The sequence below is a fragment of the Xenopus tropicalis genome, chromosome 2, assembly GCF_000004195.4.
Source record: "Xenopus tropicalis strain Nigerian chromosome 2, UCB_Xtro_10.0, whole genome shotgun sequence".
NCBI lineage: Eukaryota > Metazoa > Chordata > Amphibia > Anura > Pipidae > Xenopus > Xenopus tropicalis.
The window spans coordinates 23,950,637-23,970,450 of NC_030678.2; the positions used below are offsets into that span (position 1 = coordinate 23,950,637).

The 19,814-nt window shown below is 37.4% G+C and overlaps 1 protein-coding gene across 3 annotated transcripts in view; it reads right to left on the reverse strand.

The window, feature by feature from the left end:
- Positions 1-19,814, reverse strand: part of cadm2 (cell adhesion molecule 2) — a 958,543-nt gene that overhangs the window by 661,899 nt on the left and 276,830 nt on the right.

Here is a 19,814-nt window from a genome sequence, read left to right on the forward strand (position 1 = left end):
TAGGTACTGTGAATAACAAATATTACATTTTACAGCTGTTCAGTAGATACAGTGCGGCTGTTAGTGATATCTTTCATTTGGAGCTTTAGGCATTAACATTGGCTATTGTCTTCCCTTATGTCTTTCTCTTATGTTCACATATCTTCTTGAGTATTTTTTGTACAGCGCTGATATTTTCTGAACCATGGGTGAGTTTACCAGCAACAATTTAAGAAAGAATATGGTATATTTGACCAAAAAGCATGCAAAAAAAACTATTTACAAAATATTAACTCAAGAACAGACAGACTTGTTCATTTTAAATGAAATCTGTGCATGTTTCAGCGCTGTATTTCTGATATGGGCACCCCCATTCTCCGCACACCCCCCCACGTCCTTATAGTTTAAAAGTGAATACGTCTGTCACCAATACTTTTTCTTTGTAAAATAATTCAGGGAAAATAGATTTGGAAAAGCTGCAAAATATTAGAAGAAAATAGACATGGGTTCTAGTACCCATACATCCTTATCCAAAAAGAAGCAACAAGAGATTATAAAACTAGAGGAAGCTAAAGTACTAGTTAAATTTTGAAAGATTTACTGTTTCTGTTAACAAAACCATTATATTTCACTTGATGGTCACTAGCATTAATTTATTTTGCGTTGATAGATGGTCTTCCTCTGGAGGCCTGAAGGTCAGTTAGTGTGAGATATAGATACACCTGAAAGCCTTGGTTGTCGCTTAGGGCAAGATTTGGGGTCATTATTTTTTTACTTTCTTAATATTCTTGGTACTATTGTGAATGACTGATCATTTTCCTATATCTGTATCACTTTCACGAATAAAGGGAAAGCCTCACCAAAGGTTGTACTTTCAAGGAGAGTTCGGCCATATTTTAGACTTTCAAGTGGAGCATCATAAACGTTAAGTTAAGGCATGATGTTCCCTCATCTGGAACATATCACATTCCATAACAGATCCCACAGCTCTAGTACAGGTACATGATGAAGCATGACCTGGTTTATCCATTTATGTGCTTTACAGAGGCAACCCCTAGAGATGTGTAGCTTCTTAAATAATTGACGTCATAATCTTGGTCCATACAGGCACCATTCATCAATTTACCTGCAATACAGTCACTGAGAGATCCAAGATAATATATTAGCCTATTCTGCATCTAATTTATAAAAAAAAACACAGAGGACAAAGAAAAAGTAGAAAGAATATATTGAAAGTGAAGGTTTCTCACTTATTTTTAATTTGAAGGCCATGCTACATTTATACGGCATATGAATATCTTCTTTGTTGGCCTCTTAAATCCACCTTGACCTAATCCTACTGGCTTCTTTATTCTATGAGCTCTTTTGAAATAAAATCCTGGGTTTTCATGAAAATATTTTTCATTGTACGATGCTTTATTAAATAAAACACTGTTAAGCAGATACTATTAAAAAATCACTAAACTGAACAAGATGTTAAATGAATCTAATAATTTTTTTTCTTTTATATGTTAGATAACTTTGCCAATCCAACTTGTTTTCTCTGTCTGCAACCAACACTCATTCCAGGGTGAGACATCCATATGCAATGCACTACAGGTATGGGATCCCTTATCCGGAAACCCGTTATCCAGAAAGTTCCGAATTACAGAAAGGCCATCTCCCATAGACTCCATTATAAAAAAAATTATTCTAACTTTTGAAAATGATTTCCCTTTTCTCTGTAATAATAAAACAGTACCTGTACTTGATCCCAACTAAGATATAATTACCCCTTATTGGGGGCAGAACAGCCCTATTGGGTTTATTTAATGGTTAAATGATTCCCTTTTCTCTGTAATAATAAAACAGTACCTGTACTTGATCTCAACTAAGATATAATTACCCCTTATTGGGGGCAGAACAGTCCTATTGGGTTTATTTAATGGTTAAATGATTCCCTTTTCTCTGTAATAATAAAACAGTACCTGTACTTGATCCCAACTAAGATATAATTACCCCTTATTGGGGCAGAACAGCCCTATTGGGTTTATTTAATGGTTAAATGATTCCCTTTTCTCTGTAATAATAAAACAGTACCTGTACTTGATCCCAACTAAGATATAATTAATTCCTATTGGAGGCAAAACAATCCTATTGGGTTTATTTAATTCTCAAATGATTTTTAACAGACTAGTTATGGAGATCCAAACTACAGAAAGATCCCTTATCCGGAAAACCCCAGGTCCCGAGCATTCTGGATAACAGGTCCCATACCTGTACTAACACACAGCATGGTTAAGATTAGAATAGAAAATAAAGTCAGGTTGAGGAAGCACAAAAATAAACCATTTATTTAATTCAAGGCTATAGAAATATAAAAGCTATTTGTGCAAAAGAATGACTAAGTTCTTCTTTAAAGTTATATAGAAACTATACCTCTAAGTAATATCCTATCTCAGAAAAAGGACATTTTATTTATGAAAAGATCCTTATTTTGCAACAAAAAAGCATATACAAAAAAACCTTTCTTCATATGTAATAAAGGGCTTTATGTTTGCCCAGGAGCAGTAACGAATAGCAACCAATAAGACGTTTGCTTATAAACAGGTGACAAGTAGTGATGAGTGAGTCTGTCCCAGCTTAACGTGTTTGTTGCGCGATTTCTTTGTTACACGTGTCTATTTTTGTCGCAACCACGCCTATTTTTGAAGCGACTGCTCCAATTTTGACACGCAACAATTTTTTTTGCAGCGGATTTTCGCTGAAGTTTCATAAAACAATTTGCCAATGGCGAAAAGCAGAAATTTGCTGCAAATTTACACCTGGTGAAAAAATTCACTCATCACTAGTAAATGCTTCCTGCTGATTAGTTGCTATGGGTCATTGCTCCTGGGCAAACTTAGGGGCAAATATATCAACATGTTCTATTCATTCATATGGGATTTTTAGAAGCGTATTTAATGGGTGACAGTTCACCAACTGATAAATATACGCCTTGTCTTTTATTTTATAACCCCCTAAGTGATTTTGCAGTGATATTCCATTTTGTGCAGTTACTCCCATTATAATATAAGCTTTCCTTAGAAAAGAATAGTTTAGCTTAAGCATTATGGTCCAAATAAAGGTTTAAAAAAAATGTAAGATAAACACTCTGGCTACTACAAAGGTGCCATTTTAATTAGAAAAATGGAAAATATATATTTGGGTAAAATCCAGTACTGGTTAACAGAAAAGCCATTGTTGTACAACGCATGTTACTTTTGTTTGTTGGCTTGACCTCTGCATGGAATAACTGTAATAAGCTCTTGTATGAATCACTCATACTATGTATTCTTTTTTCAGGTCTATATGAGTGATGAGTAAAAATTGCAAAATAAGCCATATATATGAAGAACATCTCATTAGAAGGCATGTCATAAAGCCTCTTAATTGGACACCATGCGCTTACACCCTGAAATATGTGAATGACATCTTTCCTTATACAGATAACACCCGAAATACTGAAAAAAACACATTAAATGCTGAAGTTATACCTTAAAAGGCAATTAAGGCCAGTAAATCTTAATGTGTATGGCTTTCTAGAAAGACATTTGTATAAGAAGGCTTTTCATTAGTTTGCAATGTCACATGGCGCATTAATGTTTGCTGCATCTTTCTCATCTAATGTTCCTGGCCTTTTCCATCAGCGCGCTTCAACATTTTCATCTTAGCTATTCTCATTCCTGGCATGTAATTAAGGTGCAACTAAACAGATCTACTACTGCGAATAACAAATATTCCATTTTGCAGGTTGTTCAGTAGATACAGTGGGTCTATTAAGTGATATCTCTCATCAGAGCTTTGGGCAATGTTACTGGCTATCCTCTCATTCACAGATCCTTTCTTATATTTATTAAGTAATAACTAACACAAAAGCTATACTCCAACTTATCTTCTAACAGACAAGTATATTTATTTCTATGCCTAGTCCACAAGTATTTGTATATTTTTGTATATTTTTCAACCCTAACACAAAAACAAATTTAATGAAAAATGATCTGCCTATATATGAAACCAATAATAAAGGGGGCATTTAGTAAGCTACAACTTTTTTTTTTTGCAAAAAAACAAAAAAGTAATGGGAAAAAAAAGTTGCAATTTTTTTATGCCAAATCTGAAAATACTCCAGATCATGTAGACGTCAATGGCAGATGTCCCTTTTGCAACTGAAAGATCTTTCTTTGCTTCATAGTTTTTGAGGTCTTCGGGTATTTTTACTCTGGTTTTTCTGTTTTTTGTGCAACAAGTCCAAAGCACAAAAGGCCTAACCCAATTAGAACCAAGGAACAGAATTTTTTACAAATAGTTCTTCAATGTCAGGGTGCTGAGGCTGCTGAGGGCCCTTCCAGCTGATGTTGGGATATAAAATTCTATTGATGCCTTAGGAGGGTCTTAGATCTGTTCTTGAACTTGCAAAATATACTGGACTATAGTATTATAAAAGGCAAGTTAGAGATGTTGGGAAGTATACAAAAGAGGTGAACTTGACAAACAGTACTTTTTCTGATTTTTCCTTTTAAAGTACAAATACTAATTTTTCTTTAAGCAGCAGGATGGAAAATTACAGAGAGATTAGTGTGTGATTAGTAGTGATTAGTAGTGATGATTAGTAGTGATGAGCGAATTTTTTTTTCGCCAGGCATGGATTTGCAGCGAATTTCTGCATTTCGCCATCGGCGAATTGTTTTGCGAAACTTCTATGAAAATTTGCAGCGGAAATATTCATTGCACAGATTTTTTTTCACATAAAAAAAAGGGCATGGTCGCGTCAAAAAAGCGTTTGCGACGAAAAATATATGCAGGTGACAAAAAATAGACATGGACGACAAAATAGACGTGGGCTACAAATGCTTTTCATGAATTTTTCGCCGTTTCGCAAATTCTCTTGCCGTTTCGCAAATTTTATGGCAAAGCAAAACGGGACAGATTCGCTCATCACTAATTAGAAAGTGAAACTTTGGTTTAGCCTTACAGCTTTCTCCTGACTGTCTGGTTTTGGTATTAGCAAAAGGCGTCACACCCATTCAATAGTGTATTCCCTTTTCAAATAAAACAGTTTGTCCTACAATATTTTTATTTTACTTTCCAATTAAAATTGTGCACATTGCCAGCTGCAATCCCTCCGAGAACTACTTTAATGCATCTCTGCTAATGCTTTGACCACAAGCATTAGTCCTAGAAAAGCAAGGGAAGCTACAGTATATCTACATGAACTTCACTTAAATCTTCAGACAAGTTGGCTCTAACAAAAAGTAAATCTGGCCTTCTATATGCAATTTGCCTTTATTTATGTGGCCGCAACAAAAGAATATATATCTAGCCAAGCAAAGCTATTTTTACATGTTGGTTGTCATAATGGTGCCATTACATTTACTGTTAAATACATACTACACACTTTCTCTCGTACACAATCTCTTTAATTCTGAAGGTTACAACTGTAATATTTGGATTCCTATATAATCGCTTTTGCCAATGCAATTTCCTCCAGAATACATGTTAGCATGATTTCCTATTTCTGTATATGAGATCAGCTCACATAGTTCAACCTTGAGTCTGTACAGACCTTCCTAAAGCTTGTGTCGGAAACAGTTCTGAATGCAAAAGAGAGTCATTCAGTCAGACAAGATAAGGTAGAAAGAGAGACGCTAAAGCCTGAGTAGCTCAAGGTTTGGGTAAAAGCCAGGATTGGTTAATAAGGTAGTCAAGAAAAAGGTCATTCTTATAAAATCCATATTAATTGCCACTTTGGTTGGTTGGTTTGTCATCTGCATATGAGATAATAGATACAAAAATCAATCAGACCATATGAATATTTTACAGAGAAAAAAACCATAAAATAACATATACTGCGTTTCATTAGAAAGCATGTCATAACACTTCCTAATTGGCTGTTGAAGAGGTTAAGAAAAACGAAAGCCAAGAGAATATCTGTTGCTTCTCCTTGTCAAAGCAGTGTGCTTGGCAAGTTGCTGGAACTAGGGGTAGGAAGAACCTCTCCTGCCTCTAGCTGACTTTTAATACTTAGAAAATGCGAACCTGCAGGGGGCAGCAGTGGCAGATTGGTGAAAATGAAAGTGGTGAAGGACGAAGTGGTGGAAGAGTGGGTGAATCTGGTGGCTTGCCTTGGGCCCCTTCTATGCTGCTACATTCAATCTTTGATGGGATTTAAATCCAGGGCCTTTCCATTTCTATTCTTCTGAGATGCGTGCAAAAGTCCACGATATAGGACTCATGTGTGTCAGGTATCCTGTATTTGGGGGCAGTTCACTGCACTAAATACTTTGCCTTGGGCTAGGAATAGAAGGCCTGCATTTGTGGAACCAAAAAGGAAAGCTCTGTTGATTAAATGGCTGTAATTTACTTGACATAAGTTTACTAACTGCAGGAAATACTGTAGTATGGGGTAGGAAGCCCTACCACAATGTCAGATGAATTTTCATATTTAGCTCAGTTGAAAAATAAATGTAGTATTTCTAAGGAACCTGCCTCTGACAAATTGTCCTTCATACTTGAATATTACTTGGGTGTTTCAAGTGCCTCTCTCTCCATTACGGTGGGCCATAGGCCAGCCAGAAAGTGCATAGCTGCAGTTGTACATTTTTAGTAGGGTTCTTGGGCTCTGTTGCCACTGAAACTGAGTAAATTGTGCTCCCGCAAAACTCTTTCAACCCACACACTTATTGTGTTTTTGTTTCATTTTACTGTATAACTTTACTTTCTTTGTGTATTGCAGAGGTTACTGTGTCCCTATGTCTTCTGGCTTATAGCTCTTTTACTAACTCCAGTGCAAGACTTGATTTGATTTGTCTAATAATGAAAAAACACATTTGTATATCTTTGCTGATTTCTTCATGAACAAAGTGGAGTCCATCCGCAATCAGATCCCCCCTCTACTAATACTAACCAGCTCCTCCTTCCTCTGCCCCCTTCTGCATGTCTTAACTCTTTTGGTCCCGTAACTGCCTCTGAAGTCTCCCTGTTTCTTTTGTCGGCACCGCTCACCACTTGCTCTCTAGACCCTATGCCTTCTTCTCTGCTTAAACACTGGACTGCTGAACTTACTCCAGCTCTTACTCACATCTTCAACTCTTCTCTGACTTCTGGAAGTTTTCCTCTCTTCGTGTCAGTTTCTATTAGGGTCGGACTAGGGGGTGCACGGCCCAACGGGGCTGCTGCCCCAGGTGCCCCACAACCCCCAAGGTGCCTCCTCCGGTCACGATCCCCCCAAAGAGGGCCACCATGCACCCCTAACCTCCCCCACTGGGGCCCCTATCCGACGTAACCCCAGCAGCCCAGACCCAACCCTATTGCCGCTTCCTCTGGCCTCCAATGTCCTCCCATACAGGCGTTTCACATACACACGTTCAGGGGAGGACATTGGGGCCAGAGGAAGCAGCAATAGGGTCGGTTCTGGGCTGCTGGGGCCCACCGGGTATTTGCTTGGTGTCCTGGCGGCCCAGTCCAACACTGGTTTCTATAGGTAAATATTTAACTAAATGGGCCTGATTCACTAAAGGGCGATAAAACGTGCGCTATTCTTATTGTGCGCTAAAATTTTTACCGCCGATTAATTTTGGCGATTTTTCGCACGATTCACTATAAGCATACTCGCGCTTTTTTACGCGCGATATTGCAAGCGTTATTTAACTCGCGAAAGACTATTTCAATGCGGTATTTGCCTGTACATGCGCTAAATTACGCAAATAATCACCGAATATGAATGGTAGCATAGAAATAGTGTATAAAAATTGTCGAAGCATATAAATGGTGTATATAAATATTAGCCACATATAAATAGTAGATGCTTATAAATAGTAGCCACTAGTGATGAGCAAATGTGTTCTGGTTTCTTTAGTGAAAAATTAGCAAATCTTCCGAAAGATCCCCGAAACGGCAAAAATGTTGTGCGGGCAAAAAAATTGTTGCCCGTGACTATTATTTTTTGACACTTGTATCAATTTTTGGATGTGCGGTGAATTTTTGCGTGGCGAATTTTTTCATGCGTTTTGCCATTGGCGGATTGTTTTGCGAAACGCATGAAAAAATCCGCCGCGAAAAAATTCACGCACGTCCAAAAATTCGCTGCGAATCCATGCCTGGCGAAACATTTCATCACTTGTAGCCAAACAGAAATAGTTGCGCAAATGAACGCACGCCATGTTAGCCATACACGCCAATACTTGCGGAAAATTACTGTATTAAAAATGAACATTTTGCTGCAAACTGGCGGCTGCGTCACTCTGGGGGAAACACAGACTTGAATAAATAACACTGTAAGTCCATATTTTATTGCAAAAAATCATTTACTGTACTTTTGTATAATTTTTCGCCTGCCTGTAGTAGGTGTTAATTTTTGTATAGCCGAATATTTAGCGCGCAAAAGTTATAGTGAATCATGCGATCGTATTCTTTTCAGCGCGGAAATTAACGCAAAACGGTAAAACTAGTGCGAGAAATACCCCATGCGAAAATGGCGATTTTTCGCACGTGATAATACTATGGTGAATCGCGCGCAAGTTATTTTGCGTTTTTTAACGCGAAAAAGCGTGCGATAATTTTTATCGCCCTTTAGTGAATCAGGCCCAGTGAGTGAAACATTAGCAGTTTTATTAAAATGACAAGAAACAAACCCACACTACATTATTACATTATTACTACATTGTTGTAGCCACATTAAAAAAGGCAAATAATGTGTTAAATATGCCCTTTAATTTTATTTTTACATTAATAATGAGGTTTTTTTTTTTCTTATTCCCCTAAGACTTTCCCTTTATTAGCACTTGCCCTCTGCTGTATGTATTCCTATTTATTACTGATGTGCGTTTGTTTCACAAATGAATTTGCTTTTGAAATGATGATCACAATCAATAGTAATTGCATTAACTTGAGCCTCCTTCTGGCCACTTACAAGCGAGGCTCATTTGCAATATTCTGAAGAAGGATTATAAGGCAAACATTAAGAAATGGCTCATAGGCTTAGAGGTTTAATGTAAATTGAGCTACTTGCTTGTTGAAGTGTTGAAAAAATAAAAAAAAGCTGCTCTTGTATCGATGCTAAATTTGATGCATTTCCACATAAAAAATTATTGAAATTTTGTAGCCTTCAGTGAAATAATATCTGTAGCCTTGCAAGTTTCTCCAGTCATTCATTTTTTATATAATGGCACTCATTTTTATTTATTTTTACAGCACAGAATCTGCAGTCTTCAGGCAAACCCAACCCACAACTATTAGATTTTTTTAGAAACTTTATAATTTGGAAAAGCTACGCTGTTGGGCTTTTACAATGCCAAGGCAACAATCTATTAAAAATATGAAAGTTTGGAAATTAAAGGCAGACTATAATGGTTTATATTACTACTGTGTCATATATTTTATCATGTTATGCACGGCAGGCTTTTTATTGAATGCTTTAAAGGAGAACGATCATCATAAGAAAAATAGTGTAGTGGACTTAATTAAAGCTGTTTTGCAAATTACATTTTATATTATAGTTGTTTGCATATTTAATGATTTATTTGTGAGTTCTTAAAACTAACCTTTTTTTGTTATTGCAATTATGTTGTTTCAGATTTAAAGAGGTAGTTCTTCTTTAAATTAACTTTTAGAATGCTGGAGACATTGATCTTTTGAGATAGTTTGAAGATGGTCTTCATTTTATATTTTTTATGGTCATTTAGCTTTGTGTTCAGCAGCTTTCCAGTTTATCTGGTATTTCAGTTATCTGGTTGCTAGGGTATTATTTACCCCAGCAACCAGGTAGTGGTTTGAAAAAGAGGTAAGAATATGAACAGGAGAGGGCTTCTATAGAAAGTAATAAAAGTAAGTAAGTAATAAAATGTAACAATAATAATAAAATTAGGACCTCACAGACACCACAGGACACCAAGAAAAAACCCGGTGTGCCCCAGCCCTAGAGGGCTCAGGCCTGATGCCTTTTGCCGCTCCCGCAGCCAACGGTGTCCTCCCCTGACACGTTTCACTTATGCACGCTCAGAGAAGGACGTCAGTAGGGGGGCCCTGCGGGGGGTTAGGGGGGGCATGCTGGGGGACGAAGAGTGACGGGGGACTCGGCCAGCAGGGGCACCTGGGGGGGGTGTGGGGGCCCCCGGGGAGGTAGCCTCAGTTGGCCCTGCACCCCCCAGTCTGACCCTGGTTACCCCTGTTTAAAAGCTGGAAAGAGGCAGAAGAGGAAGGAAAAAACTTCAAAGATCATTTATGGCATTGTTGTAGTTGTTTGTAATAGGTAAATAAATAAAGTGCTAGGTTGGGGAAGCACACTGATAAATTATTTATAGTTTAAAGACTTTTAAAAATGATGAGAAGAAATAATTAAACCTATTGTTCAAAGCGTGTCATGCTTCAAGGTAATTTTTTTTATTATTTGCATTAATAACTTTCATTACATACTATTAAATGTTTTCTGCTGAAACAGCTCAGTCTGCACAAATGAAATCATGTTTTCACAGTGGAAAAAAAATACAGGTATGGGAATCCTGTTATGCAACAAGATTTACGGGAAGGCCGTCTACCCCAGACTCCATTTTAAGCAAATAATTAGTGATGGGCGAAATAATTCACCAGGCATGGATTCCCGCAGGCTGAGGGAAAATTCATTTTTTGACACCCGCGCTTTTTTGATGCAAACTCACTTTTTTGACGTGACCGCGCCCAATTTGACGCGCAACAAAAAAAATTCCGCACAACAAATTTAGCCGCAGCTAATTTTCACGGAAGTTTCGCGAAACAATTTGCCAATGGCGAAATGCGGAAATTCACCGCAAATCCATGCCTGGCAAAAAAATTCGCTCATCACTTATGCAGATCCAAAATCATGAAAGACCCCTTATCTGGAAAAGCCCAGGTCCTGAGCATTCTGGATAACAGGTCCCATACCTGTATTTGCGCTGCACCTCACAGGGTAAAATTCTGAGATATAAAGGTCTTTGTTTAGTGGTACCTTCTTCTCATAGAAAGTGGTAGGTACCCAGGTGTACAAAAGTGACAACATTAATAATATATACATATATAGATTGAAATGTTGCCCAGGCAAATTTAATATACAGGTATGGGATCCCTTATCTGGAAACCTGTTATCCAGAAAGTTCCGAATTATGGGAAAGTCATCTCCCATAGACTCAATTTTAATCAAATCATTTGCTTTTTCTCTATAATAATAATAATAAAACAGTACCTTATACTTGATCCCAACTAAGATATAATTACCCCTTATTGGGGGCAGAACAGCCCTATTGGGTTTATTTAATGGTTAAATGATTCCCTTTTCTTTGTAATAATACAACAGTACCTGTACTTGATCCCAACTAAGATATAATTACCCCTTATTGGGGGCAGAACAGCCCTATTGGGTTTATTTAATGGTTAAATGATTCCCTTTCCTCTGTAATAATAAAACAGTACCTGTACTTGATCCCAACTAAGATATAATTACCCCTTATTGGGGGCAGAACAGCCCTATTGGGTTTATTTAATGGTTAAATGATTCCCTTTTCTCTGTAATAATAAAACAGTACCTGTACTTGATCCCAACTAAGATATAATTACCCCTTATTGGGGGCAGAACAGTCCTATTGGGTTTATTTAATGGTTAAATGATTCCCTTTTCTCTGTAATAATAAATCAGTACCTGTACTTGATCCCAACTAAGATATAATTACCCCTTATTGGGGGCAGAACAGTCCTATTGGGTTTATTTAATGGTTAAATGATTCCCTTTTCTCTGTAATAATAAATCAGTACCTGTACTTGATCCCAACTAAGATATAATTACCCCTTATTGGAGACAAAATAATCCCATTGGGTTTATTTAATATTTAAATTATTTTTAGTAGACTTAAGGCATGGAGATCCAAATTACAGAAAGACCCCTCGTCCGGAAAACCCCAGGTCCCGAGCATTCTGGATAACAGGTCCCATACTTGTACAGCTATAGCTACAGAAGAGCACAAAGACATTCAAAATGTAAAATTCAAAAATTTGACTTGAAGTCAACATTTTGAAAGTTATAATTTCATTATAAGTAATAGGTAAACCTTATTTTAAAAAGGAAAATAACACTTGGGGGCCAATTTACCAAAATGTGAGAGTAGAACCCACTTAATAAAAATTCACCCACTTTCTATTCATTCCTATGGGATTTTAAGAAGTGTATTTATCATTGGGCGAAAGTTAGAACTCACCATTTGATTAATACACTTCTAAAATTCCCATAGGAATGAATAGAACATAAGTGAGTTCTTATGCATTAAGCTATTTTGATAAATCTGCCCCTTGTGCTTTTTAAACAGAGTATAAATACCTTGAACTGAATCACACAAATTACATGGAACTTGAAGTAGCTGGGAGCCACAGGATCAGTATTTAAGCCCCAAAGCTACACAAGACAGCTCCAAGCAAATAATGTACAGTAGGAGCAGAACCAATAAATATTCATTTCACTGTGGTTGAGTTCATATAAACCTTATACAATTGTAGGTCAGTCACATAGAAAGGAGGATGAATTTGGAGCTTGTTATTTGTTACTGAAAGCAGGTTACCACTAGTGCCATCAATAAAATATTCATTTCAGGAGTAAAACCAGCAACAGGTTTCCAGCTGATCCGAGGAAGTACTTTTATCTATAAATAGATTTAACACTGGGCAAACGCTCCTTCTCTACTATGGGGCAGCCATTTATGATCAAGGAAAATAAGTTATCTGTTCAATATTTTGAAAAATATATTCCAGTATTATTACTTATTTCCTGTACACTATATTTATACAGCTATAGAAAAGGCCAGATTTATCAACATTCAAACATGGAATCTTGCAGGGTTTCCTGTAGGAAGTTAAGCCATTCAAACTGTTTAGGAATATGTAAAAAATGTGTAAAATGAACAAAACAATCCACCCCTTAACTATATGTAGCCAGTTTAATCAAAATCAGTATATACTATTGTCCAATTTCATTTAGGGATTTATTATCTCAGATAACAAAAAAAAGGACTGGTCTGAGATGAATGCCATAGAGCAGGGATCCCCAACCTTTCTTACTCGTGAGCCACAGTCAAATGTAAAAAGACTTGGAGAGCAACACAAGCACCATAAAAGTTCATGGAGGAGCCAAATAAGGGCTGTGATTGGCTATTAGGGAGCCTCTATGCACCCTATCAGCTTACAGGGGCTTTATTTGGTAGGAAATCTTGTTTTTATTCAACCAAAACTTGCCCCCAAGTCAGGAATTCAAAAATAACTCCCTGGTTTGGGGGCACTGAGAGCAACATCCAAGGGGTTGGGGAGCAACATGTTGTCCCCGAGCCACTGGTTGGGGTTGGGAGAGTTATTTTCTATGATAAATACCACTATCAATATAGATGAATGACAAGGTGAATGCAGTTTATCAGAATCAGTTAGTGGATAATATGAGAAGACAGGATATGAAAGACGTAATAATTAAAAAAAAATAAAAAAATGAGAAAACACTTTTGTCACAGATCACAGTGTGGAAAAGTGCAGTTTTATGCGTAAATATTTGTCAGTCTTGTGAAATGACCCCCATTCAAAAGAAAATTTCTCCAACACTTCAATTAAGTGTGTCTAAAAAAATAAGCACTAACTTTGAACAAAATTTTGTCCTGGTCTCTACTGTAACACCAGGGCCAAACCATGGTTGTCCATTAAGGGGACATTTGTGGGGCTCCATTTTGTAAGACTTGCATGGTCATTACCGAGAGTATTACATTTATGTGCAATGTCACAGGCCCTTGATATGCATTGATTTGCATTCATTCTACTTCCCTGCACTTTCTCCTGAATACATAAATGAGCCCTATTGTGTTCATTCTCCCTGATTACTTTGATAAATATGAATTTTCCACAACGAAAAAGAATGGAAAAAATATTCAACTTTAGCGGATCTCATTGAAGAAGTTTAAAAGAGAAAAATTGAAAAGCGAAGACACTAAACAAGACAAAACTTACAAGCAGTGACAAGAACCCTACCAAAGGGAGATTAACATTTGAAGGCTTTTGCTTGACAAAGACATCCTTGGAGGACTTAAAATGTACTGAACATAAGTCAGTACTTGCTTACTCCCTTAACAATTTACTATGCTGTCTACTCTTCCTCCCAGGTGCCTGACTAGTCAATGGCAAAAGAGGCATTGCTATTGGGGCATTCACTCAGAACAAGCGCAATGACTGGCATAAGGAAGCTATATGCCTTGGCTTGGGGAACGGAGACTGCATGACTTGCAACTATAAAAGAGAATGCGGGTAATAAGCTATTCACTTTCTGTTTCATCTGATAGAGTCTCTGCTGTAAATGCTAGCTGGACTGACAATATAGAATTTCATAGGAGATACAAACTAATTGATCAGCAGCTTGCCTTACAATATACTGTCTGAAAAGTCTCTGCCCTCTGTACTGTTTGGCTTTACAAAGGAACAGTCCAGTGTAAAAATAAAACTGGATAAAATAGATAGACTGGGTAAAATATTTGTAATATTGTTAGTTAGGCAAAAATGTAATCTATTAAGGCAGGAGTGGGCAGATGTCTAACATAATAGCCAGAACTCTGCTTCCTGCTTTCAGCTCTCTAACCTCTTAGTTAGTCGGTAACTTTAGGGGGAGCCACATGGGACATAACTGTTCAGTTAGTTTGTGAGCAGATTCAAAGGCAAACTAACTGAACAGCTATGAAGACAAAAAGGAACACCAAGAGCCCCAATAGTGTAATATGTTTTTACAAGGAGTAATGGTAGAATAAACAAATTAATACTCACAAGCCAGGGTTACCAATAGGCAACCACTGTATAGGCAGGTGGGGAGATTGTCCTGACCCCACTCAGGAATAAGAAGTCGCTCTCTGTAGAAGGAAGAAAAATGGGGATAACACCCCTCCACTCGGGGTGGACTCGGTATAGTGATAAGACAAAAACAGAGGCGCCAAAAGGATAAAATTAGCTAAAAGCACTAAAAAACCCAATGGGTAATTCAGAGAAGGTAGTAGTGAACTTACCTCCTCCAGGCAGACACCAACAAAAGTGGTAATTTTCAGTAATAGTTTATTCACAACAATATTGCAACGCGTTTCGCAGGCATTTCCTGCTTCATCAGGCAATGTAGAATAGGCGCAAAAAAACCAACAGTGTCTTTGTATAAACACACCAGGAGCCTCTGTGGAGGCTGGAGGAGGAAAGTTCACTACTACCTCCTCTGAATTACCCATTGGGTTTTTAAGTGATTTTAGCTAATTTTATCCTTTTGGCGCCTCTGTTTTGTCTTAACTGAACAGCTATGTCCCATATGCCCCCCCTCAAGTCACTGATTGGTTACTGACCTGTAACAGCTTAGAGAGCTGTAAAGGAGGAAGTAGTGTTCTAGCTATTATGTTAGACATATGCCCACTCCAGCCTTTATAGATTACATTTTTGCCTAACTAACTATATTTAAAGCATTTTTTATTTTGAGCAGTCTATCTATTGGGTTGAACTTTATGGACTATAGTCTTTTTTCAACCCTATGTAACTATGTAACTATTATACCCATTTATATTTTTACACTGAACTTCTCCTTTAACATATTTTGGATTAGCTTTTCAGCTTTGAGACATTTTCTGGTAAAGGACAGTTCTTATGGGTCTATTTATTATTTTTCTCCTACTTTGAGTAAACTCATATTTTAACAAAAGCTTGAATGTTTGCTAATTTATCAAAAATCTGAATAGAAAAAACTTGATCGAATAAAATCATGGAAAAAAAACTTGAAAAGCTCAAATGTGCGAGTTTAGAGGCTCATACACAACCTTGGAAAATTTGAAACATGAGAAACTTGCAAAATGCACATTAGAAACGTGTCCATAACTAGTGATGGTCATGGATTTGCAACGAATTTCCGAGTTTTGCCATTGCCGGATTGTTTTGCGAGACGGAAGGCAAAATTTGGTGTATAAAAATTCGCAGTAATTGTCGCCCGCGGCAAAAAAAAACCGCAGTGTGCAACAATTTTTTTGACGCATACAACTATTTTTTTTTTACGCTTGTCATTTTAGCCGTTTCACAATTTTTTTTACCGTTTTATTCTATGGCGGAACAGGACAGATTCGCTCATCACTATACATAACATTTCCTCATTTTATGTATGTTACAAAAAAAACCCCAAATATTAGTACTTAGTACAATGTGATCTGATTTTTGATCTGATTTTTGTCCACTTCTGAGTCAAACTAAATACACCGTTTTTCCTTCCCTTGAAACAATTACAAGACAGGATTTGCTTGAAAGGATAGACTTAATGGAATTGTCTTTTTTAACCTCAACTACAGTATATCAATTAAAAGAAAGTGCATTAACATTTAATTACCCAGCGGCACCAATCAAATAACCCTATATACAGTCGTTTCATCCTATCCTAAACCGGAGCAATTGATGTTTAACATCAAAGAACATTTATGTGATGTACAGAGGAGTAATATTTCAATAGCCATTTATGTGTTTTAATCATGCCATTCTTTAGCATTATGTGTGTGTGGGGTGTAGGTATTATTCAGATAAGATCAAAAGAGTAAAGTTCTGAGGCACAGCGTTCATTGTTAAGATCTTTTAATATTGCTATATAGTGTTGTATTATAGAAAAACAAGCAAAAAGACAGTAATACTAGCCAATAATAAATATTGCCTTATAATGCCCCATATGGTATATAGGGTGCCAGCTTTTACAGAAACTAATACCACACTATAATCAACACAATCTTTATTGTACTTTATCTAACTTCCAAGAACAGAAAATACCTAAATATAAATGTTATACATCTCCAAAGTACCCTAATGTACCCAGCGTACCCAACATCTATAGATTAGCCCAAGCATGTTATGATCTGCAGCACTAAAATTGTTACATTGAGCACATTGGAGGTCATTTATAAACACTGGGAAAATGTGCCCACAAATCAAATTGTGGCATTCATTGTTCTACCTGCAGCTGGCTGAAAAAAGCCAATCACTAATTGGTTCATATGTGTTACTGCCCAAGTCCAAATGTTTCCAGTGTTTATAAATAAGCCCTATTGACCTGAAAATCAAACACAATATGCTTAACAAGAAATAGGTAATCCTGACAATATGATAGACTATTTAAGCATATACTGGGGTGGGACTGGGCTGACTTGGGGAGGGAGTTGGGTGGGCTAGGGGTGGGTGGTGTACAAATAGGGGCCTTTTTATTACACTGTGTAAAACAAAAGTTGTGGAACACCACACTACCACCACACCAGATTTTCCGCAAGTTCCAATGGAAGAAAAAACGTGTAAAAGAACTACGCTGTTTGGCAAAAGCCTGGAGGTGTGTGGAGGACTTTGTTGTTGTTTTTAACACAGCATAATAAATAGGTCCCTAGGTGCATGGCATGACTGCCTACATTCAGATTGAACTAAAATTTAGTGTCATTTTTTTAATCTACATCAGCAGATATTTTCCAAACTAAGGGTGATAAACTGCTAGAATGAATTAGAGCAACGGTTCTCAAGCTGTGGGTCGGGACCCCTTTGGGGGTTGAACAACCCTTTCATAGGGGTCGACTAAGACCATCAGAAAACACATATTTCCGATGGTTTTAGGAATAATTTTATGGCTGGGGGTCACCACAACATGAGCAACTGTATTAAAGGGTTGCGGAATTAGGAAGGTTGAGACCCCCTGAATTAGAAAATTAGAGATGGTGAAGGTGGTGGTGGTATGGGGAGGGGGATATAATAGTACCGTAAATTGTAAACCCCAATCATTTATTAGGTTGCAAGTTGGATTAGGAATATAATTATGAAGACCATCTCAATTCAATTCTCAATTCAGTGTCGAACTGGCCCACCAGGATACCAGGAAAACTCCTGGTGGGTTCAGGTGTCATTGGGCGTTTTTGCTTCTAAATATTTCATGGCCATTCTCTATTTCTGCTTTGGAACAAGGAAGCTTGATAGATGGAAGAATAGAGTATAGTAAGTAGATAAAAGAGACTAGGATAATAAGGAGTTTGAGGGAGGAGAGGAGGAGTTTTAAAAGTGGGCCCATGGTCCAAGGCTTTCTGGTGGGCCCCTGCCATCTCAGTCCGACACTGACCTCATTCATGCAAGTAACATGTAAACTATAGGATACAATTATGCTGAAGTAAGAAATCACATAAGCATCATGGACACTGGTAACCAACATTGGGGAGTCATATTGATGAAGCTGCCCAAGGCAGAAGGACCGGTCAAATGCACCAAATGGGAGTTATTCTAGGGCTCAGACAATTGGGGGTTGTACAAATACAGTCGCCCAGACAACGAGAGAAATAAGGGGTTGCATAAGTTTAACGACTGCCGCAGAAGTTAAAATACAATTTTGTTACTCTCTTTTCAAAGTTCAGGTTGTACAAGCAATTTATGTAGATACAAGGTTTTAAAAATGTCCTGTGGGGGCACCTGTCTTACCAATTCCATCAATTCAAATTGATATAATGCTAGCATCCCCAGGTAAAGGCTATGATGCAATTCTATCAGACAGTTCCTGTATTTTCCGCAGTGTGGGTGTGAGTGCTAAATTGGTCCTCAGCTTCTGTTGCTTCATTAACAGTCTTAACACATTTGCTGCAGCTTTCTAAACCCTTTCAGGCTTTAACACTTCAGCTACTATGCACTGGGAAAAAAAAATATATTATAAAGCATGTTTTTGCATTTGGTCTTTTTAAAAAAAAAAAAAAATGAAAGAAAACCTACCTGCCAAGTAAACTGAAATGTTTTTGCATAGCTGAAATAATTATAGAAAGAGCCACGCAAACATTCCTTTCTACGCAAATAAATTAAAATGCTTGCACTGTAAACAAGAATGCAGATGAATTGTGAGTCATGCAGAAATCGTACATTTCAATGAAACTGCCAATGTTTTCATTGTGACTGAAGATGGCAGTTGTTTGACCAGCTTGAGAACGCGCAGCATTATACATGTGATGTTAATTGCAGGATCATTTCCTGAATGAAGCACAAATGAGAACATTTGGTCGATTTGAAAAAACCCTTTACGTTTCATACAGCCTGCAACTTCATACATGGAAATCAGAATCAAAGTGAAAGCTAACCGATGCCTCCTAATTGTTTGTATGCCTTACCAGCCAATGCCCACAACATTCAGATCACATAGTGTCGCATAGAATAGAGTTCTACCTGAGGACACATTAGCTTACAGTTCAGTGTTCTGTGTCTTCCTCATTGGCTTGGTACAGCGTAATCATGGTGCAGAAACGAGAGGCAGGCACAGCGAAAACAGCGAGTCACAAAATATATGTACAACTGGGGCCATTATAGTCAATTTATCAAGTTCGCTGTTCACCTGCAACTATATCCCTACAGAAATATTCCATTTTAACGTCGCTCTGTGCGGCGGATAGGCTTATATTTATGCGGGCACTGCCACCGTCCTTCATGAAAAGTCAGTTTTCAAAAACAAAAACAGACATATTTTAGTTTATACCAAAAAATTGAAGCATAAAAAATAGTGTATAGGGTTTTTCAGATGGGCGTTTGAGCAGCCAGATAATATTTGGTGACTAATGTTTATATTTGCTTTCAATTCTATTATTGAGGAGCTTTCATTTCCATCACCATGTAACATTCTCTGAAGTGTTGGTGGCGTAAGCTGAGCACCACATGGATACTGTGCTTGCTTGGTCATCATGGGAAACTGCCATTTAATAGCCCCCTGTGGTGCAAAACATATAAAAAAGCTTCTGATGAAGCATGGGCTCATTTTACTAAAGGTAATAAAATTAACAGTCCGGCTGCTC